We start from the raw sequence: 20,824 nt of genomic DNA on the forward strand, positions 1-20,824 counted from the left end.
ATTCAAACCCAAATATTAGCTAATAAAGTAAATTTCATCATATAAGAAGGTACATTTTAAAAAGTCACTAATAGATGCCTTATCATGTGTTGCCTTATCATATATTTTCCCTATCTGTCTAACATAGTAAGAAATATGACTTTAAGTCTTGAATATGAGTACTGATCAGAGATGTGACAAACATAAAATCTGTCTTCTATTGTTATCATATTCCTCTACAGTAGTAAATTTTAGTTTTCTTCTTTTTCCAAAATTTATAGGTAGTAGAAAATATCATCCCATGTAAAATAAAATAATCACACACCATTGTACAAAGCCATTTATAAAAACTGGTAGTTAGCTATAAATTCTAAGTGATGTTTAAACTTTCTTGTTGACTAAAGATTAATCTTCCAAAACGATGAGAATAAAATCATGTCTTGGTGCTTCACGTCTCCAGTCTTGCAAATTGTTATTGCAGATGAATGAATTATGGAAATATAAGCTGACATCATTTCAAGTATATGTGGGATTGAAACTCCTTGGAATGTATTAACAGACAGTTTAACAGAACGACTATCAGGAAGTTGAAACCAGAAAGGAATAATAGTAAAGACATAAAATGAATGAAAAATGGAACAAGGGGCAAGCACAGCTAGAATACTCAATGTACACATGTAATAAAGGAAGTCCTAAATCTGCAATAAATCTTGGAGAAAGGGTTGGTTGAGAATGATAGAAGGAGTGACTCTAATCCAGGAGCATTGGACAATTAGGTGGACATATTTAATTGTAACACAAATGCACAACCTTTTGAAATTCAGTTAAAAACACAACTACAAACAAAAACACACAAAAATCACAACCAAACAGCAATGCTTAGAGAGTATGTATATGAGCTCACAAAATTTTAATCAGTTAATGAAGGGCAGTCATGGGAAAACAAACAAAGCTGTCCAAAGAGGGCAGTTTGGGGTAGGGGAGAATCTTGAACAGATTTGAATAGATTGTCAAAGGTTATAAATCACCTACATCGACTGCAAATATTTTCTTCTGTGAGTATTCTTTTTTTTTGGGGGGGGGTCCGGTCGTGGGGCCTGAACTCTGGGCCTGGACGCTGTCCCTCAGCTCTTCAGCTCAAGGCTAGCGATCTACCACTTGAGCCACAGCTCCACTTCCGGCTTTTTTCTTTTTGCTTATGTGATGCTGAGGAATCGAACCCAGGGCCTCAGGCATGCAAGGCAAGCGCTCTACCCCTGAGCCACTTTCCCAGCCCCCACACTTTGAGTATTCTTTATCTGAACTGGTTACTCCAGTCCTGAGCTACACTTTATAGCTTGTGAAGATAGAATGGAAGAAACAAGGTCAAGATCCCATTACACCACTGGAGAGAAAACAGTCCTGTATGGGTTCTCTCATCTTTCTTCACTACCTTCACTACTCTTTTCTCATACTTTTATTAAAGTAAGTGATTTTGAATTACATCTTCCCTTCTTTTTCAGAGAATTACTGTTTAGTAATTAAATGTCAATTCACAAATTTTGATGTCTTTTTTTAAAAGAACTTTGAATTTAAATTCCACTGCAACCTTGTTTCACACAGTGAGAGTATATTTCCTGGGTAAGGACAATTCTCAAGAGAACCTACAGGATTTACAGCAAGGTTTGTGAGGCTTGTTTGTTTACTGTGAAAATGAGCCATATTCACCCACATTGCTCCCTCTCAATTAAGTCTACACGGATTTCTTTGCATGAAAGCCTATTTTCCCAGACAATTTTAAATGTTCTTAATAGGCTAAGTTGTTAAAAAGTTTGAACAATTAAAATTTACCTGTCATAAATTTTAAAGCTCTTTTGAAATTCCTTTATCAGAATCGTGAATTCACCGATCATAATCCCGCCCTTACCAACAAAAAGAGTTAACATGTTGTTTTCATGATATAGTATCCATGAAACTACTATTTTCCAGTGCCTTTGTTATGCATATATATGACCATATAAGCTGATGCTGAGCAAAATGAACTCCAAGATATGGAAAAAGAAATATTTATTTGCAGTTGTTGTTTTTGATGAACTATGTGATTTCTATTTTCTTTGAGATTTTCCCCTAAGGTTTATCCTCTGCTGTGTTTGATTTTGGTACCCTGTGTATTTTGTATACATTTACCTTAATTAGTTAAGGGAACAGGAACAAAAAAAAAACGGTGAGGCAAAGGACAAAGAGCAAACCAATGCAATAGCAATTCTCACAAGACAATAAGTTGGAAATGTACATTACAACGTCTGAGGGGTATTGTGATGAAGGAAAAACTGTGAGAAAAATGAGAGAGGGGATAACAAGTTTGAAAAGTTATGTATTCAGTACCTTCCAATGGCTATAACCCCAGTGCACATCACTTTCACATTAAAATTAAATTTAAAAAATAAGCTGATGAAATAAAATTTCACTGTTTTGGTATAGTAAATATTATTCTTTATGTAGTAACTTTTTAAAAATCAGTATTATTTAGCATCTAATTTGAATTAATTACCTCTTCTTTATCAGAGGGTCATCAACTTGAATGATATCCAACTAGAAAATTTTTTCACAATATACTTGCCAATATTTTGAAAATAGAATAAATTTAGTACTTTCTTATACTAAAAGAGAAAACAGTTTAATTCTATGGAAACCCATAACTTTTAAAAGTTAATAAGTTGTTAAGAGGACAGAATGTATGTGTTCTTCAAAATTCCTATGACTAATAACTACTCATTTTCAAATTCTGAACATTCCATTCCTGAGAGATTCAAAATATACCTGTTTGCATGTTATGTAATTCTGCAATAGGTGCATTTTCCAATGGGGTGTTACAGACTGAGAAGTGAACAGAAAAAGAGCCACATTCTGATAAAGGATAAAACTATGAAGCATGTTATAATTAATTCTTCAAGAGTAAGCAGTTGTTTGTCAGATTAAGCTATTATTTCTTGACCATCAATCACAAGATTTATGCCATAAAGTCATCCTAGACCACCAGTTTCCAACTTGTAGGGTGCACCTCAAAATTCCCTTAATTCACATCAAGAATAGCTTATCTCCATTGTGAAAATACACTGCACCTCTGCTAATGTGATGCCCTCCGTGTTCTGGAAAGAACACCACTATCTGCTAATGTGATGCCCTCCGTGTTCTGGAAAGAACACCACTATAAACTGGGTTGCATCATTTTTCCTCCACTGGTATTCTTGGAAATATTATTTATATTTATACTTTTTAAATATCATAGATAATAAGGATGCTAAGATTGTAAGATTACAGTTAAAAGCCTGTGAAGACTCAGGGTCTAGGTTGAAGGGGCAGAATGATGCAGGCTCTGGCCTCAGGATTATCTGAAGACCGAGTTTGAGTATTAGGAAAGCTCTTGGCATGCCGGGCTAGAGAGGGAAAATGTTCTCTCTCCCTATCTCAAAACACATGTCACAGACTCCTGGGAGCTGAGGAAGTAGCTCTTTTTCTTGCTTAATCATAGATGAACAGCTAGTCAAGCATTTTCCTGACTGGTTTGAGCTTGCACTAAAATAGTTTAGATAATAATATACCAAGACATTGTCTCATAGGTCAAGTAAAAATGTATTTGTTGAAATTTTTGTGTCAATGTCTTCTGACCAAATTTTGGCAAAGATCATGCTTGCTTGTCGTTAAATACCACTAACAATAAAGCACAGCATGTAGTGGCAATTGCTGTTTGCACTCTGCATTCCCAGTGTCCTGGTGATTTCGTTACCCTTACCCAGGGACCCCAAAGCACTAGACATTGGCAAAGGCCCACCCAGGCAGGAAGGTTCTCTAGATTCTTATCTCCAATAAAGTTCTTAGGAAAAGCCAGATACAAGTGAGCTGAGGTTGAAGTGGTAGGGCACGGGCCTTGAGCATAAACAGGCTCAGAGACAGTGTCCAGTCCCCGAGTTCAAGCCCTAGGACAAACAAATAAAACAAAAACGAAAATAAAACAAATCCCAAACCTAGCATTTTTCTCACTGTATACAGAGGCACGTAATTAAGGAAATTGCTTCCTGTCTTACATACAGGTAGAAGAAAGAAGATGTCACACAATTATTCTCTTCATACCATGTTATACAAAAGCCTCAAAAAATCGCCCTTTTTCTAAATTTATAAATTAATATCATCCATTTTTTGCCAACTCTGTCTACATTATTCACATTATCATTCACATTATCATTTTATACATGAAGTTTTGGAATTATCTACTAACTGAGTTCTAATTATAACTCTCATGAAAGAATATTCTAGGCAAATACCATGCAAGAAACATTTGTAAATTTGTCAATTAAACCCTCTACTTAAAAAGGATTTTGTAGTATCTGATAGAATATGAAATTACAAACAAAACCAAAACATTTATTTTAAATCTAAACTCTAATTTAGCAAGATCTACATAGTACTACATTAGATTAACTTTGCTATTTTTCCAAGCTTAAGCTTTTGTAATCCTTCTTCCTTTCCTTGGAATCTATCAGAATGATGATCACTTACTTTTTCACATTTTGGATGGGAATCATGAGCCATTTTGCATATAAGAATGTTCATGAATGAAGAGAAAATTTCAAACACAACTGAGGATTATATATGAGTTGCATTTCAATAGGAAACATGACTTCTCAAAACATAATGACAAAATTAGCCCAAACTTACAACTTTGTATTCATTTCTTGTTTGGTTTGTTTTATTAAGACAAAATTATACTACCTGGTCCATGGAAGGTATCACTGTGTAATTCCACTATCTAATCTCCTGTCTTAGTCTGAGTGCTAGAATTCTAGCCTTGTATCACATTGCCCCTCCATAGTTTCTTGGTTTATTTAATCTAGATACAGACTAGCAATTCTGAATTTCTCCAGTAATATTATCCACTATACTGCTCAGAGTGTTCTTGTACTCTTTTCAAAGATGTTCTAACATTTGACACAGGATTTGAACATTTTCAGATGCACCTGAAGGAGTCTCTGATTCATTCCTCCATGGACCTGATGACATTAATAATGATTACTTGACTCTATTACTATCTCTGGTCTCTATCTATGTAATATTCTTAAACTTTTTGAAGAAGGTTCACTTGAGGACTTTCTAACATTAAAAATTATCATTTGATTCTAGTCTTACTCGGGACATATTTTCTATTGTTTTCTAAATTTTTCCACATATTCTGAGAGTTGCTTAATATGTGTATTTGTGTGTGCACATATAAGTGTCTCTGTATATATGTGTATGATTGTATGTATGTATGCAAAAGCCTCAAGATCTTATTCAGCAATCTTGCTCATGACTGGTATTCCAATACTTGAGCCATTCTTCCAATCCAGCTTTTGTTATAGTTTCTCAAAGACTGTTCTGCCCAGGCTGGATGCAAACTGACCTTCCCAGACACCTTTACATTCTTAGGTTTTATTTCTCCAGGAGTATCAACTTTTAAATTACAAACATTTTCGTGAGTGTAAAGGCTAAGCTGTAGCCTAGATTTTTAACTTAAGAATTCATATAAAGATACATGAGCATGCACATTATATATGCTGTGTGTACACTGTTAGAAGTGTGATCCTAAGCTGGATGGTGGTGAGATCTTCAGATAGGGTTCAAAGCCAGGCCGGGCAGGAAAGTCCCGGAGACTCTTTTTCCAATTAACTACAAGAAAACTGAAAGTGGCACTGTGTCTCAAGTATAGAGTATTAGCCTTGAGCTGAATAGCAGAGGGACAGCTCCCAGGACCAGTGTTCAATTGCCAAGACAACCAACAACAAAAAATACATAAGTAAAGGAAAGAAAATAAATGTGATCTTATCCACCAGTTCATGGCTAGTATAATCCCTGATCTCTCAGGATGGACTTTTTTTTCCAATTAAGTCCATGCTCTTATATCTGAGTTGCATTGGAAAGAGAATTATGCTTCCATTCTACTGTCTACATAGTTGCGTGATTAGCAAGCGTGATTTAGAAAGGGAGTGGCCTCATACTTCCTGTTCCACGTACGTGTAATGTTTTCTATATATCACTCTCAAATCTACATACAGGACATGGCTTTATTGTTTCAACGTGGTATTATTTCTAGAATCTTCTATAGTGCATTGAACACTTATACTTAAACACAAAACTTCTCTTTCTCCTATTATTGCTATTGTTTCCTTACTGTTATCTCATGAACAGTTGGGAAATAATGCGCAGCACATACACTCACAAAAAAATGATCTGAGAACCTTCTTCCCATTTAAAATTCACCTTAATTTATAGAGAACTTACAAAGTTTAAACTCAATATACTCAAGGAAAATGTATTTAAAAGCAATATAAATTTCATATTTTCTCTTTACTAAGCTGTCTCTGAAACACGTGTAACCTCAGATCAGGGTGTCCTTGTGTTATTTCGGTGAAGCAAGAAAACATTCATTATACCTCAGGCAGCACCGTAGATTGTTCCTGGAAGTAACTGCTACTGGATGTGGAAACTGATCCCAGGAGAGGAATGGAACATAGAGGATTGACAAAGTTCAAGTTAACTTGTGCTTTCCTTTTTACTGTACAAGAAAATCCCAAGGCTTGAAGGAAACTCTGTCTCCAACTTTTTCGTGTGTGTTTTTACTCATATATAACTTTTCTGTAAACTTCTAATTGAGAATATTACAAAAAGAAATAATGTGCCATTTTAAGGCCAGCATAGAACAAAAAGAAATAACGTTGTTTTAAACATGTTCTACTGCAGGGACTGGTAAGTTGCCTTAGTGGTAGAGCACTTGCCTTGCATGCATGAGGCCCAGGTTTGATTCGTCAGCACTATATAAACAAAAATTAAGCCAGAAGTGGTGCTGTGGCTCAAGTTGTAGAGCGCTAACCTTGAATTGAAGAGCTGAGGAACAACGCTCAGGCCCAGAGTTCAGGCCCACGACTGGACCCCCCCAAAACTGTTCTACTGCTAAGAAACAAAGACATGGAGGTTTTAAAGTCTCTTGTCGCTGGTATTTTCACCCCTGAGATGATTTTTCTTGTTTCAGGACTCAGTTATCATTTCCTTTAATTTGGTCCGGAATTCCCCATAGCAATAAGGATTTCAAAAAAGCATCCAGTGAGTATGATCAGCAAAAGGAACCTCTTCTCAGACCAGTACTCCTTTAAGGAAATATTTGGTTTTTTTTTTTGTTTGCTTGTTTTTTTACTTTGTGTTGGTTATGGGGCTTGAACTCATAGGCTGGATCCTGTCCCTGAACAGTTTTGTTTCCTGCTAACCTGCCCCCAAAGCTAGTACTGTACTGCTTGAACCAAAAATCTACTTGTGGCTTTTTTTGCTGTGTAATTACAGATAAGAGTTTGACGGACTATCCTGCCAGGGTTGGATTCGAACTAAGATAGTAAGAAAGCCAAGCGACATCAACTGTATAGACGTCTCTCTTCAAAGAAGAAATATTAGATGTTTATTGTAAAGCTAATATTTGACATTTTTTTCTTTTTTTTATTGTGAGAATACCTTACAGAGCAGTTACAATTAAATGGGCAAGATAACGTGTACATTTCTTATCACGCATTGTTGCCTCTTCTTTTTTTCCCCTTCCCAGCCCTTCCCATACTCCCCTTCTCTCCCCCTACCATCCTCCCCCCCAACAAAGTTGTAAAGTTCGTTTTTTGACATAAGGACTTGTACATCTCATTGTTGTAATGGGTCCACCTGTATCCCTAAACGATTTGTTTTTAGAGAATATGTCCAGCACAGATTCCATAACATAACTCACCAAATGTAGGTGCACTGAATCATTTTGGAATTAATTTTTTTGCTTGGGAAGATTATTGATCTTGTCATTCCTTCTGGGGAAACTTAAAGTCATATTTTGCCTTTTTGTTGGTTGTGGGGTTTGAATTCTGATCCTGGGCACTCTCCCACCGCTCTTCAGTTCAAGTTGAGCACACTAACACTTTAGCTACAGCACCACTTCCGGGTTTCTGGTGGTTAATTGAAGATTAGTGTCTCATGGGCTTTCCTGACAAGGCTGGCTTTGAACCACAATCCTCTGGTCTCAACCTCCTGAGTAGCTAGGATTACAGGTGTAAACCACCAGCACCCATTTCATATTTGCATTTAAGTGCATTGAATGACACTGTGTAGACAAAGAATGAAAATTTTAACCAAATGATGACATTGCAGCTTTTCATAAAAATTGAGGTAGCAGTAAATATGTCCTCTTTTTCCATTTTGTTACATTAATGACTCATGAGCTATGGGACCCTTACATTAGCATCCTGTGACATCTGTATAGGTGTATTTAGTATCAGGAAATGTTCATAGAGAAATATAGAAAGACTGAGATTTTTAGAAAAAAAAGGAGATAAGGTATGAAAGAACAGCATAGAAGGAGATACATTTAGGGAGTTCCGGGAAGATGACGGAGGAGAAGCTGGAGGCAAAACAAGCTCTCCCATAGAAAGCAGCTTTAGAGTTCCAGTGAACAGTCCTAAGCCAGAGAATCACACCAAGTGTGCCATCACAGGACAGAGAGTTAGGACAGAGAGGGAAAATCCAGGCAAGGAGACAGATCTGAGCTCTTGCCAGCAGCTGCTGGTGCGATGGCAGCATTGGCACGGACAGCGGCGGTACTCCCATACCAGAAACAGAGAGAGTCTGGGGACGAAAGAGCCAGACGCAGCAAGTGAGCAGATTCAACTCAACACCAGCAAGAACCGACAAGGAGCAGACATCTTCATCCTGCAGTTCGCAGACCAGAGACGGCCCAGGAAGCAAGAAGGCGTTAGTAGAAGTCTGACGCCCTCACTCCTTGTCAGGGAGCAGAGGATTGAAGGCCACTCCTCCCCCCCCCCAGTACCAGAGATCTCCATCTTGGATACCGAGAAAGCTTGGCTGAGCTGCTAACTCCAACTCAGGCCTTGGAATAAAACTAGCATCATTTAGCAGGTCACAAGAACTTAAATGCGTGACTTGCCAGACTCAGCTCTACACAGGGAAAAGTCACCCAGTTCGGGCACCAGACATAGGGGTGTCTTTCTTCATCGTGTAATCAGAGCCAGAGGCTGCCCCTCCTTTTAGCAGCTTCAACATCAGTTAACAGAAACCCTGAGAGTGGCTCAAGGCTGGGCTCTATGAGTTTCTCACAAACTAGTCCCTGGGAAAAGCTACTGTTTGCTGAAAAGCCTCAAGTCTACAAAGAACCTAGCCTCATCACAGCATCTCCAAATTTGAGGAAAAAACCATCTCCCTCTTTTGTGATACTCAAAGCACACCCTGCTCCCATTGAACTAACTTGGGAGGAGGATCGAAAAATCCTGGGTAAAGCAGAGTATTTTTCTGCCTGTCCAAACAAACTGACTTAAGAAACCAACCAAGCCACAGGACCACAAGCAGATCAGAGACTCCAACCAGAGGCTGATTACAGACAGAAGGGAGATACAGGATTTTTCCCAACGCTCCTAAAAAAATCAATGAATTTTTTTTCATCTTCTTTTTTTTTATACCTTTAACGAAAAAAAAATATTTTTCTTTTCTAAAACTTTTTTAATCTTTAATTTTTACCTTTTTGAAAAAACTTATTTTCTTGTAACTTTTTTCACCCTTCTAATCTTTATTTTAGTTATACATGCGTGTGTGCATTTTTCTTTCTTTCTTTTTTCTTCTTTTTTTTAAATTTTTTAAATTTTAATTTTAATTTTTTGTGAACATACTGTACAGAGGGGTTACAACTACATGGGCAAGATAATGAGTACATTTCCTATCAAGCATTGCAGCCTCCTCCTTTTTTACCCCTCACATCCCTTCCCATCCTCCCCCGTCCTCCCACACTATCCCCCCCACACCCCGCACTAAAGTTGTAAAGTTCGTTTTTAACATGACAACTTGTACTTCTCATAGATGCATCGGGTCCACCTGTATCCTTAAACGACTTGTTTTTCCACATGTCCTCAACAAATTATACCGACATCAAATATAGTGAAAGCAGGGGTTATACTGTGGGGGAGGGAAAGAAAGAATGACCTTTCCCCATTTGTTAGGAAATGGAATGGCTTGGAAAAAATTATATTAAGTGAAGTAAGCCAAGCCCAAAGAAACATAGGTCCCATGGTTTCCCTTATTTGCAATATCTAGTATATGTATGAGTCAAGCAGGAAAGGTCAGATAATGTGATGTTAGGAAAATGAATCCTTAGATATGTATTTAAATGTTTGTTTTTCTTTCATGCATTTGTTTCTAACTTATTTATAAGTTTATTTCTTTGTAGCTTTCTTTTTTTTTCTTCTTTTAAAAAAATTTTCTTTTTGCTTTTTGCTTAGCTTTACTGAACTTCTGATCTTTTTTTTTTATTTTTTCCTTATCCTTCCTACATTTTCCTCAATTTTGTTCTTTATGGGACTTAATTGTTGTTCTGCACATCCTCAGATATACCCGTAGTTGATTATTAGACCCTATCCCCCATTGTGTACACATTTAATCCACAAATTTATCATTCAATTCAAAACTTTTGAGACTTAAATTCCTTAATAGCAATACTACCTCTTTTAACATTTTAAGTATTTTTATTTTTAAGTTTTTCACATCTCCTTTATATCCCTCCCTTTCTCTCAATATATTCACGTTCTTTGAATAGTTTGCTCTCAATCTGCATATTATTAATTTATATTTTTTCTATTTTTTCTGGTCCCTTTTTCTCCCTTTCTCTTTCTTCTTGTTTTCTTTCTCTCTACTTCCATCCTATCCAACCTAATTCCTGCTTTGAGACTAGGACTTAGTTAAGTTAACTGTCCCTGTACCTTCCCACATCACTCTATTCATATTTTTTACCCACATCTCTCCCTAACCTTAATAATTTCTGGTTTACCAAATTCTTCTTTGCGGTTTGTAGCCCATTAATATAGAGTCGTTTGATGTTGAATAGAGGTAACTGTTGAACTAGATTTTATCTGCAGACTGTTGACTATGCAAATTCAGACTTTGGTTGATTCTTGCCTTAAGTTAGTGTTCTAGCACAAAACTGGTGTTACTTTCATCCCAAATGGGCAAAGTAAGCCGGAAAACAACAAGAAAAATGGCAAGTCCGGGTATCTTAACTCCCACTTCTGATAATCAGGGGACAGAACAGATAATGAATAATCAAGAGGAAAGTTCCCAAATAGCTCTACAAACACTGCTGGCAAACCTGATAAATAAAAAGATTGAAAACATACAAAGAACTCTGTAAGGGCGTGATAGGGAGAGAGAGGAGGAAAACAAAAGGACAATGCAAGAAAAGATTGAAAACCCACAAAAACTCTGTATGAGCTTGATAGGTAGAGAGAGGAGGCAAACAATAGGTCAATGCAGGAAAAGATTAAATACCTACAAAGGACTCTGTATGAGCGTGATAGGGAGAGAGAGGAGGCAATCCAAAGTTTTATAGAGGAATATCATGAGCGTGAGGAAGCTACTCAAAAACGGATACAGGATTTGCGTGAGCAGCTTGACAATACTCAAAGAGAAAGGCAGGAATGGCATGAACAGGCTGAGAAGACTCAAAGAGAACTGGAGGAATGGCATGAAAGGGAGGAAGCTAAGCAAAGAGTAATACAGCAATTGAGAGAGCAGGATGAGAATACTGAAAGATCACTAAAGGCATTCATGGGATCCATTAACAAAGAGCTGAGGGAAGTCAGGGACACCACAAAGGGAATGCTGAATGGAAGCCAACAGAAGGAATTGGAGTCCAAGGAAACCATAACCAATCAACTAAGTGATTAGAGAATAAACACTGAACATCAAATTAAGGAAGTAAAGAAGTTAATACAAGATCAAAAACAAAGCTTCAACAAAGAATTTGAAGCCATCAAAGCTGACCACTTAGAAGGAAAAGAAATAAAAATCAAAGTAGAAAATCTTGACAGCAGTTTAGACCATGCAGAAGATTGAATCTCGGGGATTGAAGATAACCTAGATATTATAGAGAAAGAACATAAAACCATCCAAGACAAGTCCAAGAAATATAATAGATCTATCCAACACTTGGAAGACACCATCAGAAGGCCTAATCTAAGGATAATGGGTGTAGAGAAGCAACTAGAAACAGAAGTTAATGGTCTAGGAAATTTGTTTAACAGGATCCTAGGAGAGAACTTCCCAAAGATGCAAAAAGATAGGCTTATTCAGATACAAGAAGCTTTTAGAACTCCAAATAGACCAGATCAGAATAGGACATCCCACCTTCACACTATAATCCACACAAGATCAACACAGACAAAGGAAAAGATCCGTAAAACTGTGAAGCTGAAAAGATTAATCACTTATAATGAGAAACCAATTAGAATCACCTCAGATTTCTCAGCAGAGACAATCAAATTAAGAAGAGCCTGGAATGATGTATGTCAAGCCCTAAAAAAAACCATCTATCAACCAAGAATACTGTACCCAGCTAAATCCACCTTCATAACTGAAGGCCAAATAAAAACCTTCCATAGCAAAGAAAAATTGAAACAATACATCTCCACCAAACCAGCCCTACAAAAGATTCTTAATGATGTCCTACACATAGAAAACCATCAAGACCAAAATAAAGTCCAAGAAACTGCACCCAAACTGAGAATCCAAGAACCATAGGGAGAACACAGTTTTCCCAACACCCAAGAAGATGGATGACATGACAGGAACTGCCAAATACCTCTCAGTCCTATCTCTTAACATTAACCGACTTAACTCTCCAATTAAGCAACATAGACTGTCTAGTTGGATTAAAAAACAAGATCCTTCTATCTGCTGCCTTCAGGAGTCACAACTTGCCCGTAAAAACACACACATTTTCAATGTTAAAGGCTGGAGCAAAATCTACCAAGCAAATGACCTCCATAAACAGGCAGGAGTTGCAATCCTAATATCAGATAAAATAGACTTCAAATTAAAATTTGTGAGAAGAGATAAAGAAGGTCGCTACATACTAATTAAGGGATCTCTCCTTCAGAAGGATATTACAATTCTAAATATCTAACCGCCAAACAACGGAGCACCCAAATTTATTCAAGAAACACTACTTTCCCTCAAATCCCACATAGATCCAAAGACATTAATTGTTGGGGATTTTAACACACCAATCTCCCCACTAGATAGATCAACTCCGCAAAAACTCAACAGAGAAACTGCAGATATAAACAGCTGCATAGACCAACTAGATTAAACAGACATCTAGCGAATATTTCACCCAGCAGCATCAAAATACAAGTTTTTCTCAGCAGGACATGGAACATTTTCTAAAAAAGACCACATTTGAAACCATAAAGCAAACTTGTCCATATTAAGAAACATTGAAGTTATACCTTGCATTCTCTCTGACCACAAAGGAATAAAATTAGAATCAAGACCAAAAGTCACCAAAGAAAGTCTGGTAAAACATGGAAGCTGAACAACACACTGCTGAATCAGGAGTGGGTCATGAAGAGATTAGAAAGGAAACTCAAGTGTTCATTTAACAATAATGAGCACACAAATTTCCAGCTCCTCTGGGACACAGCAAAAGCACTACTCACAGGCAAGTTTACAGCTCTGAGCTCCTACATCAACAAATTGGAGAGATCTGAAACCAAAAATTTAATGAGACATCTGAACCTCCTTGAAAAAGAGAAGTATGATAAACCCCAATCCAGTAGATGGAAAGAAATAATTAAAATTAAATCACAATTAAATGAATTAGAATCCAAAAAAACTATAGAAAGAATCAACAAAACAAAGAGTTGGTTCTTCGAAAAAATTAACAAAATTGACAGACCCTTAGCAAATCTTATTAGAAAAGGAAGAGAACATACCCAAATAAATAAACTCAGAGTTGAGAATGGAAATATCACCATGGAAACAACCAAGATTCAGAACATTATAAGGGAATAATTCTCAAAACTTTATGCTAAATATGTTTGAAAACTTGACAGAAATGGATCTTTTCCTAGAAAATATTGACATGCCAAAATTAAACCAAGATGAGTTAAATCATCTTAACAGGCCCATATCAAGCATTGCAATAGAAACAGCAATAAGAGACCTCCCAGCTAAGAAAAGTCCAGACCAGATGTTTTTACAGCGGAATTTTACAAGGCCTTCAAAGCAGGGCTCACACCAATTGTAGGGAGCCGAGGCGAGACTCCGCCCACTCCCTTGCAGCTTTGAGGTAACCACCCCAGACGGTGCTTGGCGGGACTGGGCTGTGCGCGTGCGCGAGCCAGGTAGAGTCCCCAGCCAATCCCATGACACCTGGTGACGGTGAAAGGCAGGCGACCAACAATAGAAAGACCCGCGTTCCGATTCTCCTATATAAGCGGCTGTGTTTCGGGTGCACGCTCTCTCGCGCCCAAGCTCTCCTACAACTAAAAGGCTCTCCAATAAAGCGTGATCTGAGAAGACTCCTGGTGTGGTGGTCGTTTTTCCTCGCTGGTCGAGTAGACGGTCACTACAACTGGTGCTGAAACCCGGGAACGAACCTGGGACGGGACCCGCGCGAGAGGCCGAATCGGAGCCAGAACTCAACACGCGGAGAGGAGACGTCGGTAAATATCCCCCGGTATGCTGTTCACTGTAGATTTAGATATTTATTGGTTGCTTGCATTGCTTCTTCCTTTGTGGCTTGTCTTTTTGATGGTGCGCACTTGCCTCGAGGAGGGAGGGTTTGATTTAATCCAGGAAGGACGCAAAGTACTAACGCAGCATCAGGATAGTCTATCAGAGTCAGCATACAGTAAGGGGGAGGAAAATAGGCCTAAAAGAAAAAGGGAAAAAAGACATAGGGATCCTAAAGAATTAAAGCAAGAGGGGCTGCAGCCCTCACAAAAGGAGAAGGGTTTTAGGGAGGGGCTCTCGAGGAGACCCCCGTGCCCTTCTTTAAAAGCAAACCGGTTCTCAGCCCTACATGTGGAAGGGCGGGACCAAGAATATAGTAATCTTGTGAGTGACTCAGAGGAAGAAATGTTAGAGGAGGAGGGAGAACAGCTCGATCCAGCTGATAGTGAAGACTTAGAAGAGGCTGCGGCGGAGCACGAGGCAGACAGATATGGAGGGTGGCGCCCCCTAGGGGTGGGAGTACCGCAGCAGCCAGGAAGAGGAAACGGAGCTGCCCCTCACCCGTCAGCCCCCCCGCCGTGCCCGCCGGCAGGGAAGAGTCACTTTATAAAAGAAAAAACCTGGTCGCGATTAGCAGCCGCCTTTCCAGTTTTTGAAAATCCCATACTAATGAAAGAAATTTTGAGCCGGTTTCCTACTCCCAGTTAAAAGATTTAGTTGAGGCAGTCAGGACTTATGGAGTGACGGCCAATTATACCACTGCCTTGCTTCGAAGGCTAACTATTAATGCTATGACACCTATGATTGGTTTGAAGTGGCCCGTACTTGCCTTAATCACGGGCAGTTCCTTGATTTTCGGTCAATTGTACAAGACAAGGCTCAAGCCCAATACAGACAAAATGTCCATGATGTTCACCCGGACTGGACCGTAGACATGCTTCTGGGGCAGGGAATCTACTCGGTAGACCAGACAGGATATCCCTTTGAAGTATACCGCCAGGTAAACGAGGTTTTTTACAGGTCCTGGCGAGCCCTCCCAAACAAGGGAGACGTGGCTGGCAATCTAACAAAAATCATGCAGGCCCCTAATGAGCCATTTTCTGATTTTGTTGCCCGTATGCTAGAGACAGCCGAGCGGGTGTTAGGAAATCTGGAAACGGCCATGCCATTTGTACAACAAATCATTTTTGAACAAAGCACCAAGGAATGTCAGAGGGCAATTACCCCAGTAAGAACCCAAAGCTTAGAAGCTTGGTTAAAAGCCTGCAGAGAAGTAGGTGGCCCCCTGACCAATGCGGGGCTGGCAGCTGCTGTCTTGTCGGCTGCCGGGGCCGCAAAAGATAGTAAAGGAAAAGGGTGTTTCCGGTGTGGTCAGTTGGGACATTTTAGACAGCAATGCCCACAAAATGGTGGTCCTGTACAAAATATACCCAGGCCGCCAAGGACTCCAGGAGTGTGTCCTCGTTGTAAAAAGGGAAAGCATTGGGTCAATGAATGCAGGTCAGTTAGAGACATCAATGGACATTTTATCCCCCAAATTACTCCAAACACTAATTCGGAACAGGAGCCAAAAAACGGAGAGAAGGGCCCTCGTCCCCAGGGCCCGAAAGTTTATGGGGCATTTCAGACTCTGGCTCCCAGACAGAACCCGCAACAACTCCCCAGCCAAGAAGAGCAACCTCAGGCTCCGCAGGGTTGGACCTCTGTGCCACCTCCGGACGGGTATTAACACAGCAGATGGGAGTCCAGATTGTGGAGACAGACATGACAGGACCCCTAGATGAAGGCACTGTAGGAATAGTTTTAGGACGCTCCTCCTCCACAATGAGAGGATTAATAATTTTCCCAGGAGTGATTGACCCTGACTATACGGGGACTATCAAGGTCCTCTGTCATGTCCCCCATGGAGTGGTGTCCATTTCTCCCGGGGATAGAATTGCACAGCTTCTGCTTTTGCCTTCTCTTCATGGCAACTTCCCTGCTAAGGAGATAGAGAGAGGAGATAAAGGGCTAGGCTCCACTGGAGTCGACCTTACATGCCTGTCCATAACTTTAGACCAAAGACCCATGCTAACTCTCCAAGTGGAAGGGAGAAGATTTGAGGGATTGGTGGATACAGGGGCAGATCGAAGCATCATCCAAAGAGGGGAGTGGCCAAAGCAATGGCCAACTCAGAAATCCTCCCAGACCTTACAAGGGCTGGGCTATGCCGATGCCCCACAGTTAAGTGCAAAAGAATTGACTTGGAGAACAGACGAAGGCCAGGTTGGAAAAATGCAGCCATTTGTGGTAGACGTCCCTGTCAATCCTTGGGGAAGAGATGTGCAGCAACAGCTGAAGCTAACTTTAACTAATGATTATTCTGAGGCCAGTCAGAATATGATGAAACAGCAAGGATTTGTGCCAGCCTTGGGGCTTGGTCGGCGTCTCCAAGGACGCAAGGAGCCAATAGAGCCACTTCCTAAACAGGACAGGAAGTGTTTGGGTTTTTCTTAGGGGCCTCTGAAAACAAAGCTTCCACTGAAGGTGTGGTACCCATACCTTGGTTAACGCAAAAGGCGGTGTGGGTTCCTCAGTGGCCCCTCTCTCGAGAAAAATTGGAAGCGGCTCAAACTCTTGTCCAGGAACAGCTGCAGCTGGGGCATGTTGAGCCTTCAGTGTCATCTTGGAATACCCCAATTTTTGTGATCAAAAAGGCCTCCGGAAAATGGAGATTATTACATGACCTTAGAGCAGTAAATGCCCAGATGCAAATTATGGGACCCATCCAAAGGGGACTTCCACTGCTCTCTGCTTTACCTAGAGAGTGGCCTATTTTGGCTTTAGACATTAAGGATTGTTTTTTTTCCATACCTCTTTATGAAAAGGATAGGGAGCGCTTTGCCTTTACTTTGCCCTCGGTTAATCATGAAACTCCGGATGCTCGCTATCAGTGGAAAGTTCTCCCCCAAGGGATGGCTAATAGCCCAACAATTTGTCAATTGTTCGTGGGGGCTGCATTAACCCCTGTTAGGGAAAGATTTCCAAAAGTACGGATTGTCCATTATATGGATGATATCTTGTTGGCTGCTCCCTCGGTAGAGACTCTTCATAAGGTGTTTGGGCAGGTAACGGAGACCTTAGCTAATAAAGGATTAATTATTGCCCCTGAGAAGGTTCAGCAGACTAGTGTTGTTCAATTTCTGGGAACCATTGTTTCTCCTACTGAGATTAAACCACAAAAACTTTCCATTCGAACTGGTCATCTTAAAACACTTAATGATTTTCAGCAATTGGCAGGAGATATTAATTGGATAAGGGGGTTTCTTAATCTCCCTCGGTCAGAGTTGTTACCTTTATTTGCTATTTTGGAGGGCGACCCTGAAGTCACCTCCTCTAGATCCCTGACACCTTTAGCACTAAATTCCCTACAAAAGGTTGAGGCAGCTTTGTCTAGGGCTCAACTTTCACGGGTTGATTTAAAATTACCTATTGATTTATGTATATTAAAAACAAAAAATTATCCCACGGGGGTTCTTTGGCAAAATGGCCCCTTATTGTGGCTCCACGGCAATTCTGTGGGAGCAAAAACTGTTCAATATTTTCCTGAATTAGTGGCAAAACAGGCAATTTTGGGTATGAAGTATTGTTTAATGCATTTTGCAAAAATTCCAGATAAATTAATTATTCCATACACCAGTGAACAAGTTAAAGTTTTAGCAGCCACAATGGATATGTGGGCAATTCTTGTTTGCTCATTTCCAAATGTAATTGATAATCATTATCCTAAGCATCCTCTGCGTGCCATAGTTAACAAAAATTTAGTGTATTTTCCTGTTGTCACTTCAAAGGAGCCCTTGGTTGATGCTCTAACCATCTTTACGGATGGATCAAAATCTGGACAAGGTGCCTTTTTTGTTCAAGGACACAAACAGCCGGTAGTCTTTAATTTTCGGCCGAATGTCCCGCAGGCTGTTGAATGTTTAATTGTGCTTGAAGTTTTTAAAAGATTTGATCAACCTTTTAACTTATTTTCTGATTCATTATATGTTGTGAATGCCGTTGCTTCTCTTGAAGTTGCTGCTTCAGTTAAGCAGGCCAGTACAATTTCTAATGTTTTGTTACAGATTCAATCCCTTATCTTAAACAGAAAACATCCTTTTTATATTGGACATATTCGTGCCCACTCTATGTTGCCGGGCCCGATGGCAAAGTGTAATGATTTGGTGGACCAGGCAACTCGGGCTATGGCTCTGGTTGCTGCTGATCCTGTAGAATTGGCAAAAGACTTTCATAGATTGTATCATGTACCTGCTAATACCCTTAGGAAAAGATATAATTTGTCCAGGCATGTGGCAAGAGATATTGTTAAAGCCTGTAAATCTTGTGTTACCTTTCTTCATCCTCCCCATGTGGGGGTAAACCCCAGGGGGTTGAGACCAAATGCCCTATGGCAAATGGATGTTACTCATCTGACGGAATTTGGTAAGTTGAAATATTTACATGTGTCTGTGGACACCTTTTCTGGTGTCATTCATGCCACACCTCTGGCAGGAGAAAAGGTGTCTCACGTCAGAATACACTGCTTAGAAGCTTGGGCAGCTTGGGGAAAGCCCCTTAGACTCAAGACGGATAATGGCCCTGCTTATACTTCCCATGGTTTTCGCGCCTTTTGCGCACAAATGCAGGTTGCCCACACCACCGGATTGCCCTACAATCCTCAAGGACAAGGTATAGTGGAAAGAGCTAATAGAAGCATAAAAGAAATGCTTCAAAAACAAAAAGGGGGAGTTGCTGAGTCCGCATCCCCCAGGGAAAGACTTTCTCTTGCGCTCTTTACCCTTAATTTTTTAATTCTAAATGACAACGATCAGTCTGCCGCAGATCGGCATATGACAAGAGACTCCATGGATACTAAAGACATGGTTATGTGGAAGGATGTTATTAATAATAAATGGTATGGACCGGATCCGGTAATAACGAGATCCAGGGGAGCTGTTTGTGTTTTTCCACAGAGTCAAGAAGTACCTCACTGGGTGCCAACGAGACTGACCAGGCCGGTGGAGACTGCAGCAGAACCCGCTCTTGAAGATGCAGCTGATCTTCCTGCTGTTAGCAACAGTGCTAATAGCAATCCCTGTGATAGCTAAACCAATGATGCTGTGGGCTGTTACAATTTACTGACTGGATTGCCTCTGCAGTGTCCTTTTCCAAAGAGCGGGTGGGAGTCGGAATGTTTTTAGCCTGCTGCTTGGGAGGATGCGTGGTCTGCCTATGGTTGGTCTGTCGCCTTCGAGCCCAAACCAGAAGGGACAAGGTTGTTATCTCGCAAGCATTAGCCGCTTTGGAGAGTGGATCCTCACCCCAGATTTGGCTGTCGGCCCTAAGAGGCAGTTAAGCCTTACCATTCTGCATAGCCTTAGCACCCCGAGGGATCAGGGGATCCCATTGCACCGGGACAGGTATGCAATTTGCAATTTGGGACAGGGTGCAAGGCAAGTGCACTGCACTTGAGGAGATGGTTCTCATCTCCTCAAGAAGAGCATGCTGGGTTGCAAGTGGGTTGATGCCCAAGATCCCACCTCTGCAAAAAAGGCATCGGACGGGCCTGGTCATCACTGGGGAAGGCGCGCCCCTCAGGCGAAGGCCAGTGCAAGGTCCTCTCATTAATGTCTTAGACAGAGGCCCAACCTCTACTCTTACCTGTTGCCATAAAACAAAGAAGGGGGAACTGTAGGGAGCCGAGGCGAGACTCCGCCCACTCCCTTGCAGCTTTGAGGTTTCCACCCCAGACGGTGCTTGGTGGGAGGCCTGGGCTGTGCGCATGCACGAGCCAGGTAGAATTCCCAGCCAATCCCATGACACCTGGTGATGGTGAAAGGCTGGCGACCAACAATAGAAAGACCCGTGTTCCAATTCCCTATATAAGCGGCTGTGTTTTGTGTGCACGCTCTCTCGCGCCCAAGCTCTCCTACAACTAAAACGCTCTCCAATAAAGCGTGATCTGAGAAGACTCCTGGAGTGGTGGTCGTTTTTCCTCTCTGGTCGAGTACACGGTCGCTACAGTGATCTCATAGAAATAACAGTGTCATGGACTTTCCAATACTGGCTGGATTCAAACTAAGGTTCTCCACATCTCTGCCTCCTCAGAGCTGAGATTACAGTCAGCAGCCACTGGCACTTCTCTTTCTTTCCTTCTTCATTTTTTACTCTGGGCAAGCTGACTTCTTAACAGGGTCATTCCAATGGAATGACTACCCAATGATCTTTATAGCTGCTTTTGCTGAGAATGATTTTCTCTCCTCATCTTCTCCTC

The sequence above is a fragment of the Dipodomys merriami genome, unplaced genomic scaffold (genome assembly GCF_024711535.1).
Source record: "Dipodomys merriami isolate MVZ:Mamm:240054 unplaced genomic scaffold, mDipMer1.0.p SCAF_589, whole genome shotgun sequence".
NCBI classification, from domain to species: Eukaryota; Metazoa; Chordata; class Mammalia; order Rodentia; family Heteromyidae; genus Dipodomys; species Dipodomys merriami.